Below are 10000 nucleotides of genomic sequence, written 5' to 3'. Positions count from 1 at the left end.
CGCCATCCCGCCCCGTCGTCCGCTCCGGTGAGGTCCGCACCTTCACCGCCTAGGTATGGAGCGCGTGTGTGCCTGCCTTCTCGGGATGGTCGACGGCCGCCCGCCCGGCCCCCGTCATTCGTGGGCGCAGCAGTCTCGTCCGCCGGCGGGGGAATCCGGCTGATCGATCGCGGTGCAAACGTGCGAATGCCCAACGTCCAATTCCGTCCGAAGCATGAAGACCTCGGTCGGTATCGGGCCGCCCCGCGGCAGACCCATCAACCCACCTCCGGAGATGGTAACGAGCCGAGCGTGGAAGTTCGCCGCACGTGTCGAGACCGTCGCTTCCACTCGGCCTCTCCCAAAGGTAGGACCGACCAAGCCGCATCGATCGGGGAACAGAGGTCTCCGCAGACGACACTCGCGAGGGCACCCGTGGCAGGCTGGTTCCCACACAAGTCTCCGTCACACAAAGTGCGTGCTCCCCTCCTAAAAAGGCTTTTGGCTACCCGTCGGTCTGCCGGCCGTCGCCCACGGTTCCCGCTCAGACCCTGTCCGGAGCCCCTGGCGCGTCCTCGGACTTCCCGTCTGCCTTCACCTCGGTAAGCATTCAAAAGCCTTTTCTGTCTATAAATCACTGTAAGTCGGAGCTCGCCTGGCCTCCCGCTTACTGAGTCCGAAATAACCCCCGAAGGTTCACTTCGGCCTCCGCACTGTGTGTGTTGTGTTGTCTGTCTGTCTCGTGTGTCAACCGTACCACTGGAAATCCGTCTAAGTGCCTCTGGAAAACGTGTTCCCGAAAATCTCCGGGAACCCCGCCAATGCCCCCGTACAGAAATTGCATGTGTCAAGTCGGCGGGACGCCTGCCGGAAGTCCTGCCGGGCAGGTCGTACCTTGGCCCGGCCAGGCGGGGCAAATGCAACCTTCATAGCGCTCTCCGGGCCTAACTGGTTAACCGGCGCCGCGACTGACCGTACAACAATGACGTGTGTCAAACCGGCGGTAAGACGCCCGGAGCTCACGCCGGCCTCGTCGCACCTCGGGCCCGCCCGACGGGCTGGATCCGACCTTCACAGACTTCCGCCGTCAATTGGTTAACCGGCGCGGCGCCGGGAGCACGCGCCTCTGTCGGCGGTCGGCCCTCCGGTAGTGCCGCCGTGCATCGTCCGCTTCGGCCGGCAGCAGGGCCCCGAATCAGCCTTCATTCCGACTTCCGAGTTGGAATAATTTCGACTTCTGCCAAGGTCTCGGATCGGCGGTGGGACCTGCGGTAGTCCCACCGAAAATGCCGCCCCTCGGCCGGCACGGCCCTCCGAATACGTCCCCTCGCGGCTCACCGCAGCGGGACTTTGTCAGATTTTCGATCGGGCCGTAGCCCTATTTTTGGCGGAGGGACCTGCGGTAGTCCCACCGAAAATGCCGCCCCTCGGCCGGCACGACCCTCCGAATTCGTCCCCTCGCGTCTCCCCGCCGCGGGACTTTGTCAGAAAATCATTCGGGCAAGGTTTCGATTCGGCGGCCCGAGCACCGGTAGTCAGCCCGTATATGCTGCCCCTCGGTCGGCTTGGGCCTGCGGATACGTCCCGCTGACTGACTTCCGCCATTGGGAATTCGTCCGAAAATCCATACGGGCGACCTTGGGAAGCGTGCGGAAATACCGCCGCGCGGCCCGGGTTAACGAAGTGGGGAGGCCCGTAACGCCCGTCGACCACTCCTAAGTGGTCGAGAAAAACGCCTCCCCGTAAATCTCCGGAAACCCCGCCAATGCCCCCGTACAGAAATTGCATGTGTCAAAGGGGCGGCCGTATCTGACCCCGGCTGCCGAGCCTCTGGAACTCCTGCCCGGCTACGACCCTCAAATCCGACCCGCATCCAGACTTCCGGAGCGGACTCAGTTAACGAATTGCCACCGGGCAACTGGTTAACCGGCAGTTCTCGGACGGCTCGTTAGCCGTGCCGACCGACCCCCCCGGCCGTGCGGTGGAGCAAGACAACAGTCCCCGGGCGGGCAATCGAGTTCCCGACCGGGCCCTGGCAGATCGTTAACCGGCCCGACCGGGACAAGTCGTTAACCAACTTCGGCGTGACAAATGGTTAACCGGCCCGGCCGGGACAAGTCGTTAACCAACTTCGGCGTGACAAATGGTTAACCGGCCCGGCCGGGACAAGTCGTTAACCGACGTCGGCGTGACAAATGGTTAACCGGCCGGGCCGGGACAAGTCGTTAACCAGACCCGAGCCGGCACTTCGGTAACCGACCGGGTCCGGTGCTGTCATGCAGAACAGGACAGAGACTTAGGCAGCGGCCCGGCGCGGACAGTTCTTCCGTTCGCCGGCTCGGTGACAATTGGTTAACCGACCGGGCTCAGGCAAATCGTTAACCGACGTCGGCGAGACAAATGGTTAACCGGCTCGGCCGGGACAAGTCGTTAACCAACTTCGGCGTGACAAATGGTTAACCGGCCCGGCCGGGACAAGTCGTTAACCAGACCCCAGCAGGCACTGCGGTAACCGACCGGGTCCGGTGCTGACATGCAGAACAGGACAAAGACTTGGGCAGCGGCCCGGCGCGGACAGTTCTTCCGTTCGCCGGCTCGGTGACAATTGGTTAACCGACCGGGCTCAGGCAAATCGTTAACCGACGTCGGCGAGACAAATGGTTAACCGGCTCGGCCGGGACAAGTCGTTAACCAACTTCGGCGTGCCAAATGGTTAACCGGCCCGGCCGGGACAAGTCGTTAACCAGACCCCAGCAGGCACTGCGGTAACCGACCGGGTCCGGTGCTGACATGCAGAACAGGACAAAGACTTGGGCAGCGGCCCGGCGCGGACAGTTCTTCCGTTCGCCGGCTCGGTGACAATTGGTTAACCGACCGGGCTCAGGCAAATCGTTAACCGACGTCGGCGAGACAAATGGTTAACCGGCTCGGCCGGGACAAGTCGTTAACCAACTTCGGCGTGACAAATGGTTAACCGGCCCGGCCGGGACAAGTCGTTAACCAGACCCCAGCAGGCACTGCGGTAACCGACCGGGTCCGGTGCTGACATGCAGAACAGGACAGAGACTTGGGCAGCGGCCCGGCGCGGACAGTTCTTCCGTTCGCCGGCTCGGTGACAATTGGTTAACCGACCGGGCTCAGGCAAATCGTTAACCGACGTCGGCGAGACAAATGGTTAACCGGCTCGGCCGGGACAAGTCGTTAACCGACGTCGGCGTGACAAATGGTTAACCGGCCGGGCCGGGACAAGTCGTTAACCAGACCCGAGCCGGCACTTCGGTAACCGACCCGGTCCGGTGCTGTCATGCAGAACAGGACAGAGACTTAGGCAGCGGCCCGGCGCGGACAGTTCTTCCGTTCGCCGGCTCGGTGACAATTGGTTAACCGACCGGGCTCAGGCAAATCGTTAACCGACGTCGGCGAGACAAATGGTTAACCGGCTCGGCCGGGACAAGTCGTTAACCAACTTCGGCGTGACAAATGGTTAACCGGCCCGGCCGGGACAAGTCGTTAACCAGACCCCAGCAGGCACTGCGGTAACCGACCGGGTCCGGTGCTGACATGCAGAACAGGACAGAGACTTGGGCAGCGGCCCGGCGCGGACAGTTCTTCCGTTCGCCGGCTCGGTGACAATTGGTTAACCGACCGGGCTCAGGCAAATCGTTAACCGACGTCGGCGAGACAAATGGTTAACCGGCTCGGCCGGGACAAGTCGTTAACCAACTTCGGCGTGACAAATGGTTAACCGGCCCGGCCGGGACAAGTCGTTAACCAGACCCCAGCCGGCACTGCGGTAACCGACCGGGTCCGGTGCTGACACGCAGAACAGGACAGAGACTTAGGCAGCGGCCCGGCGCGGACAGTTCTTCCGTTCGCCGGCTCGTGACAATTGGTTAACCGACCGGGCTCAGGCAAATCGTTAACCGACGTCGGCGTGACAAATGGTTAACCGGCCCGGCCGGGACAAGTCGTTAACCAGTCCCGAGCCGGCTCTGCGGTAACCGACCGGGTCCGGTGCTGACGGGCAGAACAGGACAAAGACTTAGGCAGCAGCCCGGCGCGAACAGTTCTTCCGTTCCCCGGCTCGTGACGATTGGTTAACCGACCTCCGGTCCACCCTCCGAAAGTGCCGCCCCTCGGTCCGAACGTCGCTCCCAACACGTCCCCCGGCTGCTCCCCGCCGCGGGACCTTGTAGGTTTTGAATTCGGCGGAAGCCGTAGTTTTGGCCGAGCGCCATAACACGAGCCCTAGCCCCAGCCCAAGCCCTAACCCATATCCTAGCCCTAGCCCTAACCCTAACCCTAACCCCAGCCGTAACCCTAACCCAGGCCCTAACCCTAACGCTAACCCTAACCCCCGCCCTAACCCTAAACCTAACCCCAGCCCTAACCCTGAACCTAACCCTAACCCTAGACCTAACCCCAGCCCTAACCCTAGCCCTGGCCCTAACCCTAACCCTAAACCTGGCCCGAACCCAATCCCCGGGCGGGCAATCGGTTTGCCCGACCGGGCCCTGGCAAATCGTTAACCAACGTCGGCGAGACAAATCGTTAACCAACGCCGGCGAGACAAATCGTTAACCAGCCCGGCCGGGACAAGTCGTTAACCAACCCTAATGCGGCCGGACTTGGAATAATTCCGACGTCTGCCGAGGACTGCGATGGGCGGTGCGACCTCCTGTAGTCCCGACGGAGGAGCCGCCCCTCGGCCGGCACGACCCTCGGAAGACGTCCCCTCGCGGCAAGCCAGCCGAGGTATGACGCGTGCGGACCTGCCAGGAGCACAACCCAAACCTTAAAACTAACCCTGGCCATAGCACGAGCCCTAGCCCCAGCCCAAGCCCCAACCCATATCCTAGCCCTAGCCCCAGCCCAAGCCCCAACCCATATCCTAGCCCTAGCCCTGACCCTAGCCCTAACCCCAACCCTAACCCTAACCCCAGCCCTAACCCTAAAGCTAACCCCAACCCTAACCCTAACCCTAGCCCCAACCCTGACCCTAACCCTAACCCTAGCCCCAACCCTAACCCTAACCCTAACCCTAACCCTAACCCTAACCCTAACCCTAACCCTAACCCTAACCCTAACCCTAACCCTAACCCTAACCCTAACCCTAACCCTAACCCTAACCCTAGCCCGAACCCAATCCCCGGGCGGGCAATCGGGTTGCCCGAACGGGCCCTGGCAAATCGTTAACCAGCCCGGCCGGGACAAGTCGTTAACCAGCCCGGCCGGGACAAGTCGTTAACCAACGTCGGCGAGACAAATGGTTAACCGGCTCGGCCGGGACAAGTCGTTAACCAACTTCGGCGTGACAAATGGTTAACCGGCCCGGCCGGGACAAGTCGTTAACCAGACCCCAGCCGGCACTGCGGTAACCGACCGGGTCCGGTGCTGACACGCAGAACAGGACAGAGACTTAGGCAGCGGCCCGGCGCGGACAGTTCTTCCGTTCGCCGGCTCGTGACAATTGGTTAACCGACCGGGCTCAGGCAAATCGTTAACCGACGTCGGCGAGACAAATGGTTAACCGGCCCGGCCGGGACAAGTCGTTAACCAGTCCCGAGCCGGCTCTGCGGTAACCGACCGGGTCCGGTGCTGACGGGCAGAACAGGACAAAGACTTAGGCAGCAGCCCGGCGCGAACAGTTCTTCCGTTCCCCGGCTCGTGACGATTGGTTAACCGACCTCCGGTCCACCCTCCGAAAGTGCCGCCCCTCGGTCCGAACGTCGCTCCCAACACGTCCCCCGGCTGCTCCCCGCCGCGGGACCTTGTAGGTTTTGAATTCGGCGGAAGCCGTAGTTTTGGCCGAGCGCCATAACACGAGCCCTAGCCCCAGCCCAAGCCCTAACCCATATCCTAGCCCTAGCCCTAACCCTAACCCTAACCCCAGCCGTAACCCTAACCCAGGCCCTAACCCTAACGCTAACCCTAACCCCCGCCCTAACCCTAAACCTAACCCCAGCCCTAACCCTGAACCTAACCCTAACCCTAGACCTAACCCCAGCCCTAACCCTAGCCCTGGCCCTAACCCTAACCCTAAACCTGGCCCGAACCCAATCCCCGGGCGGGCAATCGGTTTGCCCGACCGGGCCCTGGCAAATCGTTAACCAACGTCGGCGAGACAAATCGTTAACCAACGCCGGCGAGACAAATCGTTAACCAGCCCGGCCGGGACAAGTCGTTAACCAACCCTAATGCGGCGGGACTTGGAATAATTCCGACGTCTGCCGAGGACTGCGATGGGCGGTGCGACCTCCTGTAGTCCCGACGGAGGAGCCGCCCCTCGGCCGGCACGGCCCTCCGAAGACGTCCCCTCGCGGCCACCCGCCGAGGTATGACGCGTGCGGTCCTGCCAGGAGCACAACCCAAACCTTAAAACTAACCCTGGCCATAGCACGAGCCCTAGCCCCAGCCCAAGCCCCAACCCATATCCTAGGCCTAGCCCTGACCCTAGCCCCAACCCTAGCCCTAACCCCAGCCCTAACCCTAAAGCTAACCCCCGCCCTAACCCGAGCCCTAGCCCCAACCCGAACGCTAAACCTAACCCTAACCCCAACCCCAACCCTAGCCCTAACCCCAGCCCTAACCCTAAAGCTAACCCCCGCCCTCACCCGAGCCCTAGCCCCAACCCGAACGCTAACCCTAACCCTAACCCCAACCCCAACCCTAACCCTAACCCTAACCCTAGCCCCAGCCCAAGCCCCAACCCATATCCTAGCCCTAGCCCTGACCCTAGCCCGAACCCTAACCCTAACCCTAACCCCAGCCCTAACCCTAAAGCTAACCCCAACCCTAACCCTAACCCTAGCCCCAACCCTAACGCTCACCCTAACCCCAGCCCTAACCCTAATCCTAACCCCAGCTCTAAGCCTAAGCCCCGCCCTAACCCGAGCCCTAACCCCAACCACAACCCTAACCCTAACCCTAACCCTAGCCCGAACCCAATCCCCGGGCGGGCAATCGGGTTGCCCGCCCGGGCCCTGGCAAATCGTTAACCAACGTCGGCGAGACAAGTCGTTAACCAGCCCGGCCGGGACAAGTCGTTAACCAACGTCGGCGAGACAAGTCGTTAACCAACGTCGGCGAGACAAGTCGTTAACCAGCCCGGCCGGGACAAGTCGTTAACCAACCCTAATGCGGCGGGACTTGGAATAATTTCGACGTCTGCCGAGGACTGCGATGGGCGGTGCGATCTCCTGTAGTCCCGACGGAGGAGCCGCCCCTCGGCCGGCACGGCCCTCCGAAGACGTCCCCTCGCGGCCACCCGCCGAGGTATGACGCGTGCGGACCTGCCAGGAGCACAACCCAAACCTTAAAACTAACCCTGGCTATAGCACGAGCCCTAGCCCCAGCCCAAGCCCCAACCCATATCCTAGGCCTAGCCCTGACCCTAGACCCAACCCTAGCCCTAACCCCAGCCCTAACCCTAAAGCTAACCCCCGCCCTAACCCGAGCCCTAGCCCCAACCCGAACGCTAACCCTAACCCTGACCCTAACCCTAACCCTAACCCTAACCCTAACCCTAACCCTAACCCTAACCCTAACCCTAACCCTAACCCTAACCCTAACCCTAACCCTAACCCTAACCCTAACCCTAACCCTAGCCCGAACCCAATCCCCGGGCGGGCAATCGGGTTGCCCGACCGGGCCCTGGCAAATCGTTAACCAACGTCGGCGAGACAAGTCGTTAACCAGCCCGGCCGGGACAAGTCGTTAACCAACGTCGGCGAGACAAGTCGTTAACCAGCCCGGCCGGGACAAGTCGTTAACCAACGTCGGCGAGACAAGTCGTTAACCAGCCCGGCCGGGACAAGTCGTTAACCAACCCTAATGCGGCGGGACTTGGAATAATTTCGACGTCTGCCGAGGACTGCGATGGGCGGTGCGACCTCCTGTAGTCCCGACGGAGGAGCCGCCCCTCGGCCGGCACGACCCTCGGAAGACGTCCCCTCGCGGCCACCCGCCGAGGTATGACGCGTGCGGTCCTGCCAGGAGCACAACCCAAACCTTAAAACTAACCCTGGCCATAGCACGAGCCCTAGCCCCAGCCCAAGCCCCAACCCATATCCTAGGCCTAGCCCTGACCCTAGCCCCAACCCTAGCCCTAACCCCAGCCCTAACCCTAAAGCTAACCCCCGCCCTAACCCGAGCCCTAGCCCCAACCCGAACGCTAAACCTAACCCTAACCCCAACCCCAACCCTAGCCCTAACCCCAGCCCTAACCCTAAAGCTAACCCCCGCCCTCACCCGAGCCCTAGCCCCAACCCGAACGCTAACCCTAACCCTAACCCCAACCCCAACCCTAACCCTAACCCTAACCCTAGCCCCAGCCCAAGCCCCAACCCATATCCTAGCCCTAGCCCTGACCCTAGCCCGAACCCTAACCCTAACCCTAACCCCAGCCCTAACCCTAAAGCTAACCCCAACCCTAACCCTAACCCTAGCCCCAACCCTAACGCTCACCCTAACCCCAGCCCTAACCCTAATCCTAACCCCAGCTCTAAGCCTAAGCCCCGCCCTAACCCGAGCCCTAACCCCAACCCTAACCCTAACCCTAACCCTAACCCTAGCCCGAACCCAATCCCCGGGCGGGCAATCGGGTTGCCCGCCCGGGCCCTGGCAAATCGTTAACCAACGTCGGCGAGACAAGTCGTTAACCAGCCCGGCCGGGACAAGTCGTTAACCAGCCCGGCCGGGACAAGTCGTTAACCAACGTCGGCGAGACAAGTCGTTAACCAGCCCGGCCGGGACAAGTCGTTAACCAACGTCGGCGAGACAAGTCGTTAACCAGCCCGGCCGGGACAAGTCGTTAACCAACCCTAATGCGGCGGGACTTGGAATAATTTCGACGTCTGCCGAGGACTGCGATGGGCGGTGCGACCTCCTGTAGTCCCGACGGAGGAGCCGCCCCTCGGCCGGCACGACCCTCGGAAGACGTCCCCTCGCGGCAAGCCAGCCGAGGTATGACGCGTGCGGACCTGCCAGGAGCACAACCCAAACCTTAAAACTAACCCTGGCCATAGCACGAGCCCTAGCCCCAGCCCAAGCCCCAACCCATATCCTAGCCCTAGCCCCAGCCCAAGCCCCAACCCATATCCTAGCCCTAGCCCTGACCCTAGCCCTAACCCCAACCCTAACCCTAACCCCAGCCCTAACCCTAAAGCTAACCCCAACCCTAACCCTAACCCTAGCCCCAACCCTGACCCTAACCCTAACCCTAGCCCCAACCCTAACCCTAACCCTAACCCTAACCCTAACCCTAACCCTAACCCTAACCCTAACCCTAACCCTAACCCTAACCCTAACCCTAACCCTAGCCCGAACCCAATCCCCGGGCGGGCAATCGGGTTGCCCGAACGGGCCCTGGCAAATCGTTAACCAACGTCGGCGAGACAAGTCGTTAACCAGCCCTGCCGGGACAAGTCGTTAACCAGCCCTGCCGGGACAAGTCGTTAACCAACGTCGGCGAGACAAGTCGTTAACCAGCCCGGCCGGGACAAGTCGTTAACCAACCCTAATGCGGCGGGACTTGGAATAATTCCGACGTCTGCCGAGGACTGCGATGGGCGGTGCGACCTCCTGTAGTCCCGACGGAGGAGCCGCCCCTCGGCCGGCACGGCCCTCCGAAGACGCCCCCTCGCGGCAGCCCGCCGAGCTATGGCGCGCGGGGACCTGCCAGGAGCACAAGCCAAACCTTAACCCTAACCCTGGCACTAACCCTAACCCTAACCCTGACGCCAGCCCTAACCCTAACACTAGCCCTAACTAACCCTAACCCTCACCCTCACCCTAAAACGCCCAGTCTTTGTAACTGGGCGTACGTCGGTCCCGCAGCGGCGCGCGGCTAATCCGCCCCTGGACCTGCTAGCACCTTCTGCGAATACCGGCGAAGACGCTGACCCAGCCAGCCAGCCAGCCAACGCGCTCGTCTGTGCCGGCACACTGCAGCTCGGCAACCGGGGAGCCCACAGCCAAGCCCTCGCGAGGCTGCTGTAGCTGGCCCACCCACCCACCTACC

Source organism: Hypanus sabinus, unplaced genomic scaffold, assembly GCF_030144855.1.
Source record: "Hypanus sabinus isolate sHypSab1 unplaced genomic scaffold, sHypSab1.hap1 scaffold_584, whole genome shotgun sequence".
Classification (NCBI taxonomy): Eukaryota; Metazoa; Chordata; class Chondrichthyes; order Myliobatiformes; family Dasyatidae; genus Hypanus; species Hypanus sabinus.
Note: the sequence above shows the minus strand (reverse complement) of the source record.